General features: G+C 47.2%; 1 protein-coding gene across 3 annotated transcripts in view; it reads left to right on the top strand.

The window, feature by feature from the left end:
• The window catches only part of LOC144823468 (carotenoid-cleaving dioxygenase, mitochondrial-like), a 501856-nt gene that overhangs the window by 73140 nt on the left and 403679 nt on the right, over positions 1-25037 (top strand). Inside the window, exon 1 of one of the 3 annotated variants that reach the window (XM_078682008.1) lies at positions 3216-3308. The exons of 1 other annotated variant lie outside the window; for it this stretch is intronic. The gene's annotated coding sequence lies outside the window, so the exon portion shown is untranslated. Of the gene's footprint in view, positions 1-3215; positions 3309-25037 lie in introns of those variants that run through there. One more of the 3 variants, XM_078682007.1, reaches the window with a different exon arrangement.

The following is a 25037-nucleotide window of genomic DNA, read 5'->3' on the forward strand; positions in this document are numbered from 1 at the left end:
GGAACACTAGTGCCGATGGCAACAAAGAGAATAGAACTGATAATAACAATGGGACTATTGCTCATGACAGCAATAAGAATAGCACGGATATCCATAGGACTAGTGCCCATGACAGCAATGAGAATAGCCCTGATGACAACAATGAGAATAGCACTGATGATAACAATGACTATAGCTCTGATGATAACAGTGGGACTAGTGCTAACGAAAACAGTGAGAATAGCGCTGATGACAACAATGAGACTAGTGCTGATGATAACACTAATGACAACATCGAAAACAGCGCTGATGATAACAATGACTATAGCTCTGATGATAACAGTGGGACTAGTGCTAACGAAAACAGTGAGAATAGCGCTGATGACAACAATGAGACTAGTGCTGATGATAACACTAATGACAACATCGAAAACAGCGCTGATGATAACAATGACTATAGCTCTGATGATAACAGTGGGACTAGTGCTAACGAAAACAGTGAGAATAGCGCTGATGACAACAATGAGACTAGTGCTGATGATAACACTAATGACAACATCGAAAATAGCGCTGATGATAACAATGAGACTAGTTCTGATGACGAGACTAGTGCCGATGACAACAAGACTAGTGCCGATGACAACGAGACTAGTTCAGATGACAACAATAAGAATAGCGCTAATGATAACAGGACTAGTGCAGGTGGCAAAACTGTATGATTAAGAGACTTTATTTAGGGTCCGCACCGCTCATTCATAGGAGACACTGTCCTAGACTCACATGCCTCTCATCAGTGTGCACACTGGTCTTTAACCATATTCCTCCAACAGATTCTAGCACATTATTACAGGTTAATATGTTCCTTGTGAGGCCTCCTGACTCCTGCCATTGGGATTTAAGTTCTGCCACTATATTGCTTATAATTCCAGTGCTGGAGCATTGTGCTTTTGGTAACACAAAGCCATCTTGTGCATTACCTGTACTTGTTTGTTTTTGTGAGTAACGTTGAAAGAGCCAGTATGAGCTGTAGAAAGGGCTTTTCGGTAACAACAAGCATTTGCAATGCAATAGGTCTCGCATTTACGAGAGTTTGACCAATTGGCATTGTAAATGACAATGGCTTTTATTTATGTTTCAAAAACCAAAACATAAATAAAAGGCAATGTCATTTACAATAAAAATACCTCAAACTCTCGCAAATGCGAGACTTATTGCATTGCAAATGCTTGTTTGCTCTATTTTTACATATAAACTTTAAAAATTCATAACTCCAGTTTCCCTTATTGGATTTTTGTCGTTTTGGTGTCATTTGAAATGTTATACTATTTTCTAAATTGATTTCTGATTTTTCTTGTGTTTTGGTTTGACTTTACTACTGTTTTGGTACTGCATACATCATTTACACACGTCTTCTAACTTAAGCCTGTCTGCTCTCTGCCTCAGTTTCCAGGGGGTTGAGCTCAGGTTAATTTAGTAACTTGAAGGGTTAACCCAGACATGGTTTGTGGTTATTACTTGAAATGGGTATTTACCCTCCTCAACTAATACTTCAATTTCTTAAAAATTCCTTCCTAGCACTTAACAATCAAAGTCTCTGGGGATCCTGTAAAGTACGACTATATGTCCAAACTTGTTTTCATTTCTATGTGTATGCAAATTTACATATTTTAATATGCATCATCTCCAGTTGAATACACTTTCGTGGTCAAGCGAAGTATATCCCACTGATTTGCACAGGCATGAAGAATAGTGATGCACTTGGGGGTCCCCGTCTCACCTGCCTTGCACTGCATATTTTGTATTTCATTTTCTTTCAGTGCACTGACCAGAATGTTTACAGTAAGTTTTAATTATAACATTACGGTTGGTGAAGTGGGGAGGGAGTTAAGGATTATAATGTACATTCCCCATAAAATTGTGTAATCACGTCGTTACAGATTAATGTATGCTACTTGTTTATCTACTCGATTGTCTCCTTTGCAAGGACATGCTGTGCTCCATCGTCTCCTTCTCAAGGACATGCTATGCACAATCTGCTCCATCGTCTTCTTCGCAAGGACATGCTATGCACAATCTGCTCCATCGTCTTCTTCGCAAGGACATGCTATGCACAATCTGCTCCATTGTCTCCTTTGCAAGGACATGCTATGCACAATCTGCTTCATTGTCTCCTATGCAAGGACATGGTATGCACAATCTGCTCCATTGTCTTCTTCGCAAGGACATGTTATGCACAATCTGCTTCATTGTTTCCTTTGCAAGGACATGCTATACACAATCTGCTCCATTGTCTCCTTTGCAAGGACATGCTAAGCACAATCTGCTCCATTGTCTCCTTTGCAAGGACATGCTATGCACACTCTGCTCCATTGTCTCCTTCGCAAGGACATGCTATGCACAATCTGCTCCATTGTCTCCTTCGCAAGGACATGCTATGCACAATCTGCTCCATTGTCTCCTTTGCAAGGACATGCTATGCACAATCTGCTCCATTGTCTCCTTTGCAAGGACATGCTATGCACACTCTGCTCCATTGTCTCCTTCGCAAGGACATGCAATGTACAATCTGCTCCATTGTCTCCTTCGCAAGGACATGCTATGCACAATCTGCTCCATTGTCTCCTTCGCAAGGACATGCAATGTACAATCTGCTCCATTGTCTCCTTCGCAAGGACATGCTATGCACAATCTGCTCCATTGTTTCCTTTGCAAGGACATGCTATGCACAATCTGCTCCATTGTCTCCTTTGCAAGGACATGCTATGCACAATCTGCTCCATTGTCTCCTTGGCAAGTACATGCTATGCACAATCTGCTCAATTGTCTCCTTTGCTCAGAATTGCCAGTAGCCTGACATTTGCATGTCTTTTACCCTGTGCTTAAGCTTACCTTTCAACAGTGTGCCATGTGGTCCGTTCTCTGTACACTATGGCCAAAGACTATCCTTTCATCAGCATGTATCTTAACCATAACTGCACATTTACACAAAGTGTCAGCATTCTTTTTTACAGTCGATTTAAAAAAAAATATTTCCATAAAGTTCAATTTGCACACTCCAGGTCGTTGGCCTTTGGTGCAAAGGACAAATAAAAACCAGCAGCGTGAACGCAGTAAAGTCAACATATGGATAACTGTTGAACTAAGCAAACAGAAGAATTTATGGCAGTCTTTATGGCTTCCTTTAAACCCTTACGAAGAGAAACAGGGAGGGGTGGCCTTGTGTGTGTGTGGAAAGGAGGGTGGGGAGAGAGTGGTGCCATCCAGATAATGACAGTTTCATAGTATTGCTTTACTACCCTTGACGAGGCGTCGAAGCGCTTCATATTCAGGTAATTTATGAGTTGAAAGGGGTTGTTTAGCCGTTTTCCATTTTTAATAAATGGAAGTTGGAGAATTATGCATTACTTTAAGGGTTAATAGCTTTGATTTCAGAACCCCCGTTGAGCCAGGACACGGAATGCTGCTCTATTCACGTGGCATCAGAGCACTTCCAAGAAAGGTTTTACACGGGGTGGACCAAGTCGCATAGATTTTGTAACTTTGCAAAACATGCTAAACCATTTTCATTTAAAAAGCGTAAAACCTTGAAAAGGGAGAGGTAATTAGGTACTTTTAGTGGACATGCAATGGACAGGAAAATGTTTCCCACACAGGAGTCGGGCCGAGTGTCAGGAGGTTCACTGCCACATCGTGGCAGCTGGACACAGACACATCCCTCCTGCCAGAAGTCACACTGTTCAACTTTGGTGGCAGTTGAATCCCCAAAGCATGCAGCTACTGAACAGCAGTTCTCTATCAATTTTTCGAATGGAGTGAGTTGTCTGTCGAGCAAGCACAAGAATGAGCTGTGATCTGATCTGTTAAGTGACATGGCCTGTGGAGTAACGCGAGGCTCAAATTCATGCATGCAATGATTCTCCATAGATCTTACCTTACACCACATAAGATACACCGCATATTTCCAGACGCCCCCCCCCCATTGCTGCCCCCGTTGTTGGGGAGACGAAGCGGACTTTATTCACATGTTATGGTCCTGCCCTCGCCTACGAGATTACTGGGGGGGAGTGCGCCACGCCTTGGCCACGATAACACAACTGCCGGTCCCGGACGAGGCTCTGACCTGCCTTATGAGCCTCCGTAGACGCTCGAAGGTCCAGAAGGTGCAGCTGAAGTTTCTTGATCTAGCGTTCATTTTGGAGATCAGGGCACTTACTATGAGGTGGAAGTTGCCTCGGTGCCCTGCGGTGGCTGTTTGGCAGTCAGACATGCTCCAATGGGGGAGGGCAGAGGGCGCAGCTCTTCGCAGGGAGGAGGAGAAAGGGCTGAGAAAACAACCCATTTCCTTAGAATGGGAGGCTATGATACTCGAGTTGGAGTCATTAGACTTATTTCCCCCTCCTGCTACAACGTCTCAGTAATTAGGGGGGTCCAGCTACTATCTGTATCCCTGCCCCGCTAACCAAAGGTATTGCGCCACTGCCTTGTCCATTGTATCCTCTAGGAGGGTGTTTTTGAATGCTCAGTCCCTGTAATCACTGTGGTAGCTGGAGTAGGACTGACCAGGAGAGGGTTAGGGTGGGATTGGGGAGGGGGGTTAAGGAGTGTGTATGAGTTTAATTAGTTGAACATAATTCTGCACAACTTTATGAGACCGCTGACGATACATCATGTCTACTGCCTGTTTAATTATATGTTCAGTTTGAAAATGACCACTGTAACACTTATATCATTTTAAATGCTGTAAAACAACGGATTAAGTATATTTGTGATGGGACTGTTACCGTGGGACAGGGGTTAAAAATCCCCAAAAGACTGTATCTAGCAGATCATTCTTTGAGATGTACCTGATATTGCGGTCACCAATAAAGTGTGTTAAAAAAAAGTGACATGGCCTGTGGTAATCTTTGTGTTGTGAATGGGGCTGTAAGATGAGCTGTGAGATCAGCACGAACAGACAGAAGTAGGAGGTAGAAGTGATGCATGGGTGGGGCAGGGAGAAAGGAAGACATATGGTGGTGGCGCGGAAAATGGTAAAGGGTGAGGAGGAAAGGACTTAAAAAGAAACTGAAAATAAAAGCAAATGACACTGAATAAAAAATAATTAGAAAAAGACAAATGGAAAACCCAAGAATGAAAGGATCTTTTGCATTATGGTGGCCCTGACACAATGGTAGTGAAAAGCCCTACCATGTGATGAGTAGCGCTAATCTTTGATGATGAAAATGAAAAATAGAAATGAAAGAATCTATCCATGCCTGACAGTTGTACATATGGGTGGTTATGGAATCTGAAAGATGGGGGTTTCAGAACCAAACATATATTTATTTAACAAACTGTAAAGCTGTTATGCTGGGTCACAAATGCATTTTTATCTGTGAAAATCACCAGATTTTGTTTGGGGTAATTGAGTTTAATGATACAAAATGAAAATATTGCATGTAGTGATGAAATATCTGTATTTTAGCAAGCGAAATCGGGAAGAAGTTATTTCAGGCAATATTATTGTATTCATGGGGTATATTTAAAAATTGCTATTTGAGGTGTAATTCATAATGATTTCTGAAGTCTTGTTGGTGATTTTTAGGTCTCGCTGAGCCAGCGCATGCGCTACTCAGAGAGACATTTAGTAGGTGAGTTTTCAAAGTGCTACAGGCTGGCCTAGCGCTTGCATTCACGCAAGCAGCCGCCATCTGTCTCTTCAGTCACAGGTCATTAAGTTGCTTGTTTGTTTCTTTCAGGGCTCATTAAGCCTTACAGCATGCTCCTCCCCCTTGCTCTCTGCCCTCACTACCCCCTCCCACGTAGCCCTCACTACCCCCTCCCACGCAGCCCTCCTACTCTGTAGCAACCCCCTTCCCTGCCTAGCCTTTCCTAACAACCAACGCATAAACACACAACCACACAGCCACACAACCACACACAAAATCACATGCACACCCACAACCACACACAACCACTCACACATAACTACACACACAACCTCACACACAACCACACACACAACCACGCACAACCACACTCAGAACCACACACACAACCCCTCACAACCACACACAAAACCAAACACAACCCCAAACACAACCTCACAACCACAACCACACACAACCACAACCACACACACACCACACACACACACAACCACACACAACCACACACACAACCACACCCACACACAACCACACACCACACACACACATGCACAACTACACACACTATCACACCCCCCACACACACACAACCACAACCACACAACACACACAACCACCCACACAACCACCCACACAACCACACACACAACCAAACACAACCACACACAACCACACACACAACCACACACAACCACACAACCATAACCACACCCACATCCACACACACACACAATCACGCACACACAACCAACCACACACACATACACACAACCTCACACACACAACCACACACACACAGCCACACACACACAACCACACACACAACCACACCACCAACCACACACAACCAGAACCACACACAACCACACACACAACCACACCCACATACACAACCACACCCACACACACAACCACACACACAACCACACACACAATCACACACAACCACACACACAACCACACACAACCACACACACAACCACACCCACATCCACACACACACAAAACCACACACACACAACCAACCACACACACACAAAATCACACACACACACAACCACACACACACAACCACACACAATCACTACACACACTACCACACCCCCCCCCACACACAACCACAACCACACAACAACACACACAACCACCCACACAACCACACACACAACCTCACACAACCACACACAACCACACACACAACCACACACAACCACACAACCATAACCACACCCACATCCACACACACACACAACCACGCACACACAACCAACCACACACACATACACACAACCTCACACACACAACCACACACACACAGCCACACACACACAACCACACACACAACCACACCACCAACCACACACAACCAGAACCACACACAACCACACCCACATACACAACCACACCCACACACACAACCACAACGACACAACCACACACACAACCACACACACAATCACACACAACCACACACACAACCACAGAACCACACCCACATCCACACACACACAAAACCACACACACACAACCAACCACACACACACACAATCACACACACACACAACCACACACACAACCACACACACACAATCACTACACCCACAACCACACACACAACCACACACAAGCACACAAACCACACACAACCACACACACACAACCACACACACAACCACACACACACAACTACACACACACACACACAACCACACACACAATCACACACCCACAGCCATGCACACACAGCCACAAGCACAACTACACACACACAACCGCACCACACAACCACACACACACACAACCACACACACAACACACACAACCACATACTCAACCACAACCACACACACAACCACAACCACACACACACACAACCGCACACACAACCACAACCACACACACAACCACACACACAACCACATACACAACCACACACACACACACAACCACACACACACACAACCACAACCACACACACAACCACACCCACAACCATACATACAACCACACACACAAACACAACCCCACACACACAACCACACACACACAACCACACACACAGACACAACCACACACAAATGCACAACCACGCACCCACACACCCACATGCACACAACCACACACAAGCACACACACAACCACACACACACAACCACACATACAACCACACACAACCACACACACACACAACCACAACCACACACACAACCATACCCACAACCATACACACAACCACACACACAAACACAACCCCACACACACAACCACACACACACAAACACACACACAGACACAACCACACACACACAACCACACACCCACACACCCACATGCACACAACCACACACAAGCACACACACAACCACACACACACAACCACACACACAACCAACCACACACACATACACACAACCTCACACACACAGCCACACACACACAGCCACACACACACAACCACACACACAACCACACCACCAACCACACACAACCAGAACCACACACAACCACACCCACATACACAACCACACCCACTCACACAACCACAACCACACACACAACCACACACACAATCACACACAACCACACACACAACCACACAACCACACACAACCACACACACAACCACACCCACATCCACACACACACAAAACCACACACACACAACCAACCACACACACACAAAATCACACACACACAACCCCACACACAACCACATACCACACACACACACGCACAACTACACATACTACCACACCCCCCACACACACACAACCACAACCACACAACAACACACACAACCACCCACACAACCACCCACACAACCACACACAACCACACACAACCACACACAACCACACACACAACCACACAACCATAACCACATCCACACACACACACAACCACGCACACACAACCAACCACACACACATACACACAACCTCACACACACAACCACACACACACAGCCACACACACACAACCACACACACAACCACACCACCAACCACACACAACCAGAACCACACACAACCACACACACAACCACACCCACATACACAACCACACCCACACACACAACCACAACCACACACACAACCACACACACAACCACACACAACCACACACACAACCACACACACAACCACACAACCACACCCACATCCACACACACACAAAACCACACACACAACCAACCACACACACACAAAATCACACACAACCACACACACAACCACACACACACACAACCACACACAATCACTACACCCACAACCACACACACAACCACACACAAGCACACAAACCACACACAACCACACACACACAACCACACACACAACCACGGACACACAACCACCCACACACAACTACACACGCACACAACCACACACACAATCACACACCCACAGCCATGCACACAGCCACAAGCACAACTACACTCACACAACCGCACCACACAACCACACACACACACACACACACACAACCACACACACAACACACACAACCACATAATCAACCACACATACAACCACACACACACAAAACCGCACACACAACCACACACACAACCACACACACAACCACAACCACACACACACACACAACCACACACACACACACAACCACAACCACACCCACACACACAACCACACCCACAACCATACACACAACCACACACACAAACACAACCCCACACACACAATCACACACACACAACCACACACACAGACACAACCACACACAAATGCACAACCACGCACCCACACACCCACATGCACACAACCACACACAAGCACACACACAACCACACACACACAACCACACATATAACCACACACAACCACACACACACAACCACAACCACACACACAACCACACCCACAACCATACACACAACCACACACACAAACACAACCCCACACACACAACCTCACACACACAGACACAACCACACACAAATGCACAACCACGCACCCACACACCCACATGCACACAACCACACACAAGCACACACACAACCACACACACACAACCACACACACAACCAACCACACACACATACACACAACCTCACACACACAACCACACACACACAGCCACACACACACACAACCACACACACAACCACACAAACACAACCACACACACAGACACAACCACACACAAATGCACAACCACGCACCCACACACCCACATGCACACAACCACACACAAGCACACACACAACCACACACACACAACCACACATACAACCACACACACACACAACCACAACCACACACACAACCATACCCACAACCATACACACAACCACACACACAAACACAACCCCACACACACAACCACACACACACAACCACACACACAGACACAACCACACACAAATGTACAACCACGCACCCACACACCCACACGCACACAACCACACACAAGCACACACACAACCACACACACACAACCACACACACAACCAACCACACACACATACACACAACCTCACACACACAGCCACACACACACAGCCACACACACACAACCACACACACAACCACACCACCAACCACACCACCAACCACACACAACCAGAACCACACACAACCACACACACAACCACACCCACATACACAACCACACCCACACACACAACCACAACCACACAACCACACACACAACCACACACACAATCACACACAACCACACACACAACCACACAACCACACACAACCACACACACACAACCACACAACCACACCCACATCCACACACACACAAAACCACACACACACAACCAACCACACACACACAAAATCACACACACACAACCCCACACACAACCACATACCACACACACACACGCACAACTACACATACTACCACACCCCCCACACACACACAACCACAACCACACAACAACACACACAACCACCCACACAACCACACACACAACCACACACAACCACACACAACCACACACAACCACACACACAACCACACAACCATAACCACATCCACACACACACACAACCACGCACACACAACCAACCACACACACATACACACAACCTCACACACACAACCACACACACAGCCACACACACACAACCACACACACAACCACACCACCAACCACACACAACCAGAACCACACACAACCACACACACAACCACACCCACATACACAACCACACCCACACACACAACCACAACCACACACACAACCACACACACAACCACACACAACCACACACACAACCACACAACCACACACACAACCACACCCACATCCACACACACACAAAACCACACACACAACCAACCACACACACACAAAATCACACACAACCACACACACAACCACACACACACACAACCACACACAATCACTACACCCACAACCACACACACAACCACACACAACCACACAAACCACACACAACCACACACACACAACCACGGACACACAACCACACACACACAACTACACACGCACACACACAACCACACACACAATCACACACCCACAGCCATGCACACAGCCACAAGCACAACTACACACACACAACTGCACCACACAACCACACACACACACACACACACAACCACACACACAACACACACAACCACATACTCAACCACAACCACACATACAACCACAACCACACACACACAAAACCGCACACACAACCACACACACAACCACACACACAACCACAACCACATACACAACCACACACACACACACAACCACACACACACACACAACCACAACCACACACACAACCACACCCACAACCATACACACAACCACACACACAAACACAACCCCACACACACAACCACACACACACAACCACACATACAGACACAACCACACACAAATGCACAACCACGCACCCACACACCCACATGCACACAACCACACACAAGCACACACACAACCACACACACACAACCACACATATAACCACACACAACCACACACACACACAACCACAACCACACACACAACCACACCCACAACCATACACACAACCACACACACAAACACAACCCCACACACACAACCACACACACACAACCACACACACAGACACAACCACACACAAATGCACAACCATGCACCCACACACCCACATGCACACAACCACACACAAGCACACACACAACCACACACACACAACCACACACACAACCAACCACACACACATACACACAACATCACACACACAACCACACACACACAGCCACACACACACACAACCACACACACAACCACACCACCAACCATACACAACCAGAACCACACACAACCACACACACAACCACACCCACATACAAAACCACACCCACACACACAACCACAACCACACAACCACACACACAACCACACACACAATCACACACAACCACACACACAACCACACACAACCACACACACAACCACACAACCACACCCACATCCACACACACACAAAACCACACACACACAACCAACCACACACACACAAAATCACACACACACACAACCCCACACACAACCACACACCACACACACACATGCACAACTACACACACTACCACACCCCTCCCACACACACAACCACAACCACACAACAACACACACAACCACCCACACAACCACCCACACAACCACACACACAACCACACACAACCACACAACCATAACCACACCCACATCCACACACACACAACCACGCACACACAACCAACCACACACACATACCCACAACCTCACACACACAACCACACACACACAACCACACACACAACCACACCACCAACCACACACAGCCAGAACCACACACAACCACACAACCACACCCACATACACAACCACACCCACATACACAACCACAACCACACAACCACACACACAACCACACACACAATCACACACAACCACACACACAACCACACACACAACCACACCCACATCCACACACACACAAAACCACACACACACTGTTAGGATTAGGTCCCCAGTCCTCTTTCTTCTGCCATGTCTAATAGCATCACATGACACACCAGGAGCACAAGAAGGAGTCCTACCCTTATGTCTATGCTTGTTATTGCTAACCTGTGGGTTCCTGCATCCTGGCTCCGGAGTTTCCTGTTGTTGATTGCTGTCTTTTCACGGGCTCGTGGAAAGGATTGAGAATTCCCTTTTTTCCCTTTTTGTCCCTTCTTGGGTTTATTCCTTGTCCTGGGGTTTTGTTTTTGGGATTATCCCTGTTTTCTGGTCACCCCTTATTGTGTTTGGATCCCCTGTAGTTAGATGTAGTCAGAGTCCTGTTTGTTCACGTCCCGCCCCTTTTTTGTGTTACTGTTGAGGAAGCGCGTCTGGGATCTTTTGCCTGCATTCAGGGGCTCCTGTTTGCAGAGCGCCGGTGCACGCCGCTCTCCTGTTACGGAGACGCGGTGTTTAAACTGTCTAATTCGCGCCGCTGCGCGATCCCTGGCTGACTATGCGCATCCCTTCCACCTCGTTTTAGGTGGAAGTGACGTTTTGGGCCGTTCCGCGACCAAACCCGGCTGGGTTTTCTCTTTTGCTTTCCCGATAATAACAACGCGGAAGAGGCTCGCGTTCCTCGGGGTGAATTTCGGTCCTGATTACCCTAACCACGCTCACAGGGGTTTTTTGTACATGCCATTATTGACGGTGTGTTTTTTACCCTGTACTATTCCTATTTGCCCTCGCCCACACCAAGACACCCATATCAGTCATCAAGTCCAATACCTAATTCCACCAAGAGACGATATCTTGGATTATAGGTTCCAAGTGCATGACTACTCCTTGAAGCAAAGCCTGCTCGAGCTTCTGGTAAGTGTGTGTGTGATGCTCTTTATTGGATATGGATACATGGCTTAGAGGTAAGACTGGGGACTGAAATAATACTGTTGGGTGTATTTGGTTTTTTCCTTTTGTGCAGGAGCAGAAGAAGGAGGCGGGTGTTTCTTGTTGTGACACGCTACAAGGGTGGAAGGTGTGGTTGCCTTATGATTTTCCACCCCCTTTTCAGAGTCAACAGCTTACTCTTCTGTGTCAAGTCAGGGAGTGGCTGGTGAGTCGGAGAAGTGGTTTGGACATATCCTCGTTCCTGCAGTGTGTGGGTTGGGCAGGAGCACAACAGAATAACAAGCCCACGTTTAATTACACTGCCTGAACTTGGATGGACGTAGAAGGAGGGGCCATGGCTGGGGCTGAAGCCCCCTCCATGATTGACATTATGGGTGCCCTTGCTGCCTTACAGGCCCAAGTACAGGAATTGAGACAGGAGAATGTGGGGTTGAGACAAGAGCTGGTTGCAGTAAGAGCACAGGCACAGGTCCAGCCTAGAGCCCAGAATCCTGTAATACAGCCGGCTACGTTCCAGTATGGGGGGGCTGGACAGAGCAACCCGGGAGGTAGTACCCCTGTAGCTATCACTGTAAACTCCCCAGTTCCTGTTCCCCTGGCTCAGCCCGAAAGGTTCTATGGGGACAGTGGGAAGTATGGGATGTTTATGAACCAGTGTCAGTTACACTTTATGTGTCGACCTGGTGCATTTCCTGATGATGCCGCAAAGGTGGCCTTTACTCTTCCATATCTGGCTGGTACGGCTGCCCAGTGGGCTATCCCCTTAGTGGAAGGGAATCATCAGGTATTGAGGGATTACAATGCATTCAAAGAACTGATGAGGGGGTTGTTTGCCAAACATGCTTTCATGCAAGCTAGTGATTCGGAATTACTGAAACTACGGCAGGGTCGACAGGATCTTCTGTCATATATAGCGTCTTTTAATCGTCTGATTGCAGAGACACATTGGCCAGCTGATAAACGGACATCCTTGTTTTACCAGGGCCTTAACGACGAATTGAAGGACGTGGTGTCACAGGTGGTACACCCCCCGGAAGAGTGTGCCGCTTTTATAGACCTAGTGGTTAAATTGAATCATAGGCTATCAGAGCGTCGCGGTGACCGTGGCCGTTTTCAGGTTTCCCGAGGGAATTTCATAAAGACCGAAGTGAAACAGCAACCAGGGGAAGCAAAACCTGAACCTATGGAAATAGGAGGAGTTAGGGGGCCCCTTACTCCTGCGGAAAGAAAAAGACGGAGGGATCAGAACTTATGTCTCTATTGTGGACAAGGAGGGCATTATGCAAGAGAGTGTCCCGTTAAACCGTCAGGGGCCGGTTATGGTAAAAAGGTGGCATGTGTACAGGTGGAAAGGCTGCCCCTAACGGTGCATAGAAGAGACCATTATGAGGTGTTAGGGGCAGTGGACATGGCGCCCAGACATTTTGTAATTACGGCACAGCTGTTGTTGGCAGAGTATCAAAGGGTGCCTGTTTCTGTGTTGTTGGATTCCGGGGCCACTGGCAATTTCATTGACATTTCCCTAGCGGAGAAACTAGGTGTGCCTTGCCAGTATAAGAAACAGCCAGAGCCGGTACGTGCAATAGATGGGACTGAGTTGTCATCAGGGTGTATTACTAGACAAACTATGCCGCTGCGGTTGTTATGTGACAATGGTCATTCTGAGTGTGTGGTTTTCGACCTGATAGACGCACCTTCCTTTGGCTTGGTACTGGGGGTGCCTTGGCTCCAAGTACACAATCCCAGGATTGATTGGGTACAACGGCTTGTCACGCTTGATTCGCATTATTGTTTGAAACATTGCTATAGCGAGGCCAGTGAGAAGATCCCTCCCTTGTATTGTGCCGCCACGGAAGAGAACAGGGTTCCAAAACAGTATGTGGAATACGCCGATGTGTTCGACAAGGGTCGTGCTCAGAGTCTTCCTCCACATCGGTCTTTTGACTGTAGGATAGACCTAGTGGAGGGGGTTCCTTTGCCTTGTAGTAGAGTTTATGCTCTGTCTGAACCAGAGGAAAGACATCTCAAAGAATATCTGAATGAGATGTTGGAGCTGGGTTTTATCCGTCCTTCTTCTTCGCCTGTCTCGTCGGCGATCTTTTTCATCCCTAAGAAGGAAGGCACTCTGAGGGCGTGTGTGGACTATCGGACACTAAACAAGGCCACTATTAAGAACAGGTACCCTCTTCCACTCATCCCCGTGTTGCTGGATCAGCTCCGCAAGGCCACGGTGTTCACTAAATTGGACTTGCGTGGAGCATATCATCTGATCCGGGTGCGGCCCGGTGATGAGTGGAAGACGGCTTTTAAAACGAAACATGGGCTGTTCGAATACTGTGTGATGCCGTTCGGCTTGTGTAACGCGCCAGCGGCGTTCCAGTATTTCATTAACGAGGTCCTGAGCGAACATCTGGATAAGACAGTAATAGTTTACTTAGATGACATCCTTATCTTCTCAGAGACCGGAGTAGACCATCATACTCATGTGCAACAAGTGCTGCAGAAATTGCGAGAACATCGGCTTTATGCCAAACTTGAAAAGTGTCAGTTTGATGCCAGGGAAGTGGAGTTTTTGGGTTTCCTCATATCCGCTGAAGGGATACGAATGGACCCTAAAAAGATACAGGCTATATTATCCTGGCCAGTGCCTACTACGGTGAAGCACATACAGGTACTTTTAGGGTTCGCCAATTTTTATCAGCGCTTTATCTCCCACTTCTCAGATATTGTGGCACCAATGACCCGCCTGTTGAGAAAGGGGGTTTCGTTTGAGTGGACCCCGGCAGCTCATGAGGCCTTTCGGTTATTGTTGGAAACCTTTACGACCGCTCCAGTACTGGCCCATCCAGATCCGGCATTTCCCTTCTTTGTGGAAACGGATGCTTCCGCAAGTGCAGTAGGTGGTGTCTTGTCCCAGAGAGAGGGGGGCACGGGAGATATGCACCCTATCGCTTAGTTCTCAAAAACATTGCTGCCGGCTGAACGTAACTATACGGTGGCAGAGAGGGAATTACTGGCGGTGAAGTTGTCCTTCGAGGAATGGCGCCATTATCTGTGGGGGGCCCGGCATACTGTTACGATCTACACAGATCACAAGAATCTGGAGTTTTTTAGATCCGCCAGGGCTTTGACCCCCAGACAAATGCGTTGGGTTTTGTTTTTCAACGAATATGATTTCCTTATCACCTACAGACCTGCCGCACAACAGATCAAATCAGACGCCTTGTCCCGGATCCATGTTGATCCAGAGGAAGTAAGAGCAGAGAAGGAGAACAGGCCTATGCTGGATAGTAGGAGGATAGTGGGAGTTGCTTCGGTGGATGAATTCATTTCGAATATTAAAGAACTGTTACGCAACAGGGATTTGGCCCCTTGGTTACAATTGTCTCAGGTGGTACATAGAGACGGGTTGTTATATCAGGGGGAGAGGTTGTTCGTTCCTCCCGAGTTGAGACAAAAGGTGGTGCAATGGTGTCACTCATCCTCTTTGGTCGCGCACCCAGGTGTTGGGAAAACAAAGGAGTTGTGTTTGAGGTGGTTTTGGTGGGATACGGTGGCTCAGGATATCCAGAAATATGTGACAGCTTGCCCTGTATGTGCCATCAATAAACCCTCACACTGTAAGCCCTCGGGTTTGTTACAGCCGTTAGCAGTACCCCCTTCCCCTTGGCACACCATCAGCATGGATTTTGTCACAGACCTTCCCTTGGTTTCTGGTTTTACGGCGATCTTAGTGGTTGTAGACTTGTTTACCAAAATGGCTCATTTTCTACCGCTTCGAAACATTCCCACAGCAAAAGAAATGGCATGGGAGTTTTTGGTCTCCATCGTACGGTTACATGGGTTACCCACAGCAGTTATATCAGACAGGGGGGCGCAGTATGTGTCTCACTTCTGGAGGGAGCTCTGTTTGGTGCTCAAGATGGAGATACGTTTGTCATCTGCGTACCATCCCCAGTCAGATGGGCAAACCGAACGCACCAACCAGACGATGGAACAGTTTTTGAGATGCTTGACTACGTCCCTTTCGTGTGATTGGGTGAGGGCATTGCCCATAGCGGAATTCGCATATAATAACAGTGTACACTCGGCCTTGGGCATGACACCCTTCTTTTGCTCTATGGGATTTCATCCTAGAGTCCTAGCCGTCCAACCCACTGGGCACATGCCAGCCATTGATGAAGTTAGTAAACGGCTGGGAGACATCTGGGAAATGGCTAGGAGCAGCTTGCAGGAAGCCAAGGCAGCTATGAAGAGGCAGGCAGATCGACATAGAGTCCCAGCTCCTGGGTATAAAGTGGGCGATCAAGTGTGGTTGGTGTCCCGTAATTTGAGACTACAGGGTTCCCGGAAACTACAGCCCCGGTACGTAGGCCCATTCCCCGTGGTGCAGGTCATCAACCCTGTAGCAATGAAATTATTGTTACCCTCAGACTATAAGATCCATCCGGTGTTCCATACATCTTTGCTGAAGCCCTTCATCCCATCAGATCAGGTCCTACCTCCTCCTGCCCCCGTATTAGTGGATGGCGAAGAGGAGTTTGAGGTTCAGGCCATTCTTGATTCTAGAAGACGGAGGGGTAGGTTGTATTACCTCGTAGACTGGAAGGGGTACGCCCCGGAGGATAGGACATGGGAACCGGCTGGAGGGATACATGCGCCTCGGCTGGTGAGAATGTTCCATAGGCAGCATCCCCGAAAACCTCGACCTGTGGGGAGGATTGTTGGGGGGGTACTGTTAGGATTAGGTCCCCAGTCCTCTTTCTTCTGCCATGTCTAATAGCATCACATGACACACCAGGAGCACAAGAAGGAGTCCTACCCTTATGTCTATGCTTGTTATTGCTAACCTGTGGGTTCCTGCATCCTGGCTCCGGAGTTTCCTGTTGTTGATTGCTGTCTTTTCACGGGCTCGTGGAAAGGATTGAGAATTCCCTTTTTTCCCTTTTTGTCCCTTCTTGGGTTTATTCCTTGTCCTGGGGTTTTGTTTTTGGGATTATCCCTGTTTTCTGGTCACCCCTTATTGTGTTTGGATCCCCTGTAGTTAGATGTAGTCAGAGTCCTGTTTGTTCACGTCCCGCCCCTTTTTTGTGTTACTGTTGAGGAAGCGCGTCTGGGATCTTTTGCCTGCATTCAGGGGCTCCTGTTTGCAGAGCGCCGGTGCACGCCGCTCTCCTGTTACGGAGACGCGGTGTTTAAACTGTCTAATTCGCGCCGCTGCGCGATCCCTGGCTGACTATGCGCATCCCTTCCACCTCGTTTTAGGTGGAAGTGACGTTTTGGGCCGTTCCGCGAGCAAACCCGGCTGGGTTTTCTCTTTTGCTTTCCCGATAATAACAACGCGGAAGAGGCTCGCGTTCCTCGGGGTGAATTTCGGTCCTGATTACCCTAACCACGCTCACAGGGGTTTTTTGTACATGCCATTATTGACGGTGTGTTTTTTACCCTGTACTATTCCTATTTGCCCTCGCCCACACCAAGACACCCATATCAGTCATCAAGTCCAATACCTAATTCCACCAAGAGACGATATCTTGGATTATAGGTTCCAAGTGCATGACTACTCCTTGAAGCAAAGCCTGCTCGAGCTTCTGGTAAGTGTGTGTGTGATGCTCTTTATTGGATATGGATACATGGCTTAGAGGTAAGACTGGGGACTGAAATAATACTGTTGGGTGTATTTGGTTTTTTCCTTTTGTGCAGGAGCAGAAGAAGGAGGCGGGTGTTTCTTGTTGTGACACGCTACAAGGGTGGAAGGTGTGGTTGCCTTATGATTTTCCACCCCCTTTTCAGAGTCAACAGCTTACTCTTCTGTGTCAAGTCAGGGAGTGGCTGGTGAGTCGGAGAAGTGGTTTGGACATATCCTCGTTCCTGCAGTGTGTGGGTTGGGCAGGAGCACAACACACACAACCAACCACACACACACAAAATCACACACAACCACACACATACAACCACACACAATCACTACACCCACAACCACACACACAAGCACACAAACCACACACAATCACACACACACAACCACACACACAACCACGGACACACAACCACACACACACAACTACACACACACACACAGACAACCACACACACAATCACACACCCACAGCCATGCACACACAGCCACAAGCACAACTACACACACACAACCGCACCACACAACCACACACACACACAAACACAAACACACACACAACACACACACACAACCACACACAATCACTACACCCACAACCACACACACAACCACACACAAGCACACAAACCACACACAACCACACACAACCACACACACACAACCACACACACAACCACGGACACACAACCACACACACACAACTACACACACACACACACAACCACACACACAATCACACACCCACAGCCATGCACACACAGCCACAAGCACAACTACACACACACAACCGCACCACACAACCACACACACACACAAACACAACCACAAACACAACACACACAACCACTTACTCAACCACAACCACACACACAACCACAACCACACACACACACAACTGCACACACAACCACAACCACACACACAACCACACACACAACCACAACCACATACACAACCACACACAACCACACACACACACACACAACCACACACAACCACACCCACAACCATACACACAACCACACACAAACACAACCCCACACACACAACCACACACACACAACCACACACACAGACACAACCACACACAAATGCACACCCACGCATCCACACACCCACATGCACACAACCACACACAAGCACACACACAACCACACACAACCACACACACAACCACACACACACAACCACACCCAACCACACAACCACACACACAACCACACCCACAACCACACCCACACACATACACACACAAACACAACCACAACCACACACACAACCACACACACACAACACACATACACACAACCACACACACACACAACCACAAACACACCCCACCACACACACACACACACAACCACACCCACAACCACACCCACACTCACACCCACAACCACAACCAATCACACAACCACACCCACAACCACACCCAACCACACCCAACCATACACTCACAACCACACTCACTAGCACACACAAACACACACAACCAACCAAACACACACAACCACACACACACAACACACACAACCACACACATCCACACACACACACAACCACATACACACACACAACCATACACACACAACCACACACACACAACCACACACACAATCACACACCCTCCTGCACGTCTCCTGTCAACCATACCACTCCATGCATTTTCTCCGATCCACATAGATATCAGTGGTACAGACAAAGGTAACCAGGTTTCTTATCCTTCCTTCAAGCAATAACCAGAATGCTAAACTTCATTTGTGCCCCACTTAGTTTTAAACAGCAAACAGTTATTCTAATCGGTTTGTTTCACAGAGGTTGTGTCTTAGGAGAAGGGCAGTGGCACTCACATGGCACTATATGCTAGTGTGTCCAAAGAGTTGTTTAAAAAAAAAAAAGTTTTATGAAAAATTGACTCTTTTATAAATTCTGACTACACCAGAATCTGAGCTCTCCAGAACACCCTGTTTTTTGGGCTGTCAGCTGTGACAAGGAGACCAATATTGCCCCCATTTTTATTATTCTGTATCCTCGGTTCAATACTGGGGTGCTTTTTTAACTTGTCTTTAGTTCATTGCGAATCTTACAGTTACTAATTCCAATTGTGTTAGCTTTGGCTTATTTGCAATGCAAACTTTATCTCAATAAGTTGCAGTAACAAGCTGCAAGTCCGCTACGGAAGCCCATTCATTTGCTAATTATTTTCCACATAAGGTTGCAAGACTTTGAATAGTTTCTTATTTGAAGATGCTACTCTCTCCTGCGCACCCCACTCCTGTACTAAGGTTATGAGTGACCTGGCACCCGCCTTTCCGAGGTTCTTGCATCCACCCAAGTCTGGCCGGGCACTGGTGCGTCCCAGCCTGGCACACACCGGGTGATGATCTTCGCACCTCCTTCTAGACCCCAGCTCACTGCTGTTTGCAGTTTGTCTCTCACCCCTCACCTCCCTGGCACTCACCCTTCACACCTCAGGCCTGGCAGTCACTCCTCGCACCTGGCCCTCACCCTTCTCCCTCTCTGGCACTCAGCATTGACTCTCTGTGACACTCAACTGTTACCTCCCTGACACTCACACTCGACCCTCCTGGTACTCATGCTTCCCCTCCCTGGCACATATCCTTCACCTCCCTGACACTCACTCATGTCCTTCCTGGAACTCACTACTTGCCCCCTTGGCACTCACCCTTCACCTACATGGCACTAGTTCTTCATCCCCCTGGCCTGGCACTCACCCTTCCCCTCCCTGGCACTCACCCTTGACCCTCCTGACTCTTACGTCTCACCTCCATGGCACTCAACCTTCATCACCCAGGTACTCACCCTTCATCCCCTGTCCTGGCACTCAACCTTCGCCTCCGTGGCACTAGCCCTTCACCCCCCTGGCCTGGCAGCTACCCCTTACCCCTGGCACTCATACTTCCCCTTCTCGGCACTCACCCTTCCCTTCCCTGGCACTCACCTTTCCCCTCCCTGGCACTCACCCTTGACCCTCCTGACTCTTATGTCTCATCTCCCTGGCACTCACTCCTCACATCTCTGGCACTCACCCTTTACCCCATGGCCTGACAGTCACCCTTGTCCCTCCTGGCATTCACTCCTCACCTCCCTGCCACTCACCCTGACCCTCCTGGCACTGGCCCGGTTTCCCCCAAGAACAAAAAATAACAAGCATTGGCATAGCCAATAGGTCTCGCCTTTGGGACCTTATAAGTGTTTAGTCACGCAAAAGTTGATGTTGTTGCACCAAGGATATTGTGCTGCATAACTAAATACTTAGAAGGTCCCAAAAGCGAGACCTATTGGCTATGCCAATGCTTTTTGTTACTTGGCCCCAAGCACTTTTACTGCTGTGGCTGATATTTCATGACCAGTGAGGTGTGGAGCATGTCGTTATCTGCACTGAATAACCTTTCTACAATATTAAAATAATACCTGCAGCGACGCGGGATCTCCACCATGAGTGTGGAGGACCTTTGTCAATTGGGCCCTTAGTGATGAGAATGTGGTTGACCAATGCTTAATTTGAGCAATTGGTTTCCAGTGCTTGGCATCATCACTTAATCGTCAACACCGTGACTTATGAGAGTCTGCCACATAGTGGCACTATTTGTCTAATTTAGAGACAAGCCCAAAAACATTTGTTTATTAATTTAATAGCCATTAAAAAGTATTAATACCTGCTGCTTAAGCCCTTCTAATATCTTTGGTGGGGGCATGAAATAGTTAGAATTGTCACAACAGTAGGAGTGTGATGGTTAGTAGTTATGTTGTTACTGTAGTTGGTAGTGTAGTGCAGTTCCTATATTCCCAATAGTCTCTGCGCATTGGAATAATATAAACAGCAGGGTAGACATAGGACTGTGGTCGACTAGGTCTCTACTGACTATATTAGACTTAATTAGTTTTGCCAGCTAGTTCAGAGGTCACTAGAAACTTTCTCGAATAAACAAGGAGGATTTTAACTTCCCAGGATAGACAAGAAGGGATTAGCTTCTGACAACCATAAAACATGACAACTTTGCTCCCTCAGAATAAGAGTGTATCTCTAGAGTCGTGTGAAAACAATAGACAGCTATTTTACTTAGTCAATCGTGCATACTTAGTTTCACCAGAGTGCAGAGAATAGAGAGACAGGCGTTTTCAATAAAAGGTGTTATTTATTGAGCAGTCTTCTTTCTCATGCAAGAGAAACGAATTGCCACAATTGCAATACTTAGTATAAAGTAAAGTGCGTACAGTAAAATGAGTATTATAAAATAATACTGTAAAAGCATTGATATGGTTTCTTAGCCATATGATTCTTTAAAATAGATAAAATATATACATACATAAATACATTGACTAACGTACTCAACTGGTGCTTCTAAATACGCCTACCCCGGTGTACCTGACCTAAGCCTAATACGTGGGAAGGAGTAAGTAAGTAGCAGTTTAAGTTGAGTTGGTTTTGCCAAGAATCTGAATCAAGAATTCTCTTTAAGGGTTTAGTCAGCTCCGTACCTGGGTAATAGAAAGCAGGAGGTCTGGTATCTCTTTCTCAGGACTCGATATCCCAGCAACCCGCAAGGGCTGCTGGAAACACAGGAGCTGGATTTCTCGGCTGGAGAAAAGACAGCGTCTCTCTCAGTGCGTCAAAAGGGAGGGGCGGCGTCCGTGGGCTCTCGCATCAGCTGGGCTCTCGGGCAAGTAGATAGCCGCTCTGCTCCGAACCACCGTGTGTTTGCTTAAGGCAACGTTGGTATATTTATACCTGAAAGGTGCCGGGTTTGACGTAAGGTTGGACATAAGACGTCAATAAAGATGTCACTAAGAACTGGCCGTTCTTTCAGTGCTCACAGGAGTTCTTGGACAAATCAAAACAGAAGCATGGGGATTTCCCAGGTTGCTGGAGGTTTGCTTTGTTTAAAGAATGCATTGTACTCTCTAGGAGTCTGGGGAAGTAGCCTTGTTTAATTTGGACTGCATGGGCTTCGACTAAATATGGATATGATTCTTATGCCTTTATAAGGGTATTATTTAGTATAGCCATACAAGGGCATAAATTAGGAATATTGAATTAGGGTCCTAGATAGAAATACAACACCCACACCACGATCTAATGTCCCTCATTACTAAAAACTAAGCAATAGTAAACATATAATGGTGCATGTGTTTTCCAACCCGTCCAAAATACATAATTTGCATTTGAAATGGTATATGGTAAATACACGAAAATGAGTATTGGTACTGTACGCTTTTCAAGCAGTGGTATCATTCAGTTAAAAAATGCATATATATATCAGCTGAATGAATTGCGAAAATTACACATGAAATGGCTCTGAATACAGAAAAGAAGGTCGAAACCATTCCATCACATATTAATACAAATGCTGTACATGTGCTAGAGGCTGAGGTAAAATATTGTCTCTAGAGTTCCTAAAATAGAAGCTCTGTTCTCTAAGAATAGTTCTACTTTAAGCAGAGTACATGCGCCACAAAAAGGTAAATATTTTGGAAGTGAAAAAAATAATTTTGCTTTCAGGGGAAAAAATAGTTCCAAATGTTTTCAGTAGCTCTTGTTTATCGAAGCTGAAGGCCGAATTCAGAGTTGAGGGAACGCTGTGTGCTTGTTGCTTAAAAAGTTATTCTTTCTGTTCAGGGGAGAACATCATTTCAGACAGACTCGCAAAACATTGATCTACGACATCAGGTGAAAGTTCGACCAAGTTTGAAAATGCTGTAACAGTGCATGTGTGAGAATGATTGCCATCATCGATGTCAGGATCAGCAATGCTCACAGAAGGTTGTACCTGTGTGATGCTGCTCTCATCTCGTCCTCCACTGCCACATACTCGTAGTGGTGAAGTCTCAACGAATGCCCCCATCAGAATGGGCAGCTGCTGGG

The sequence above is a fragment of the Lissotriton helveticus genome, chromosome 3_1, assembly GCF_964261635.1.
Source record: "Lissotriton helveticus chromosome 3_1, aLisHel1.1, whole genome shotgun sequence".
Taxonomy (NCBI): domain Eukaryota; kingdom Metazoa; phylum Chordata; class Amphibia; order Caudata; family Salamandridae; genus Lissotriton; species Lissotriton helveticus.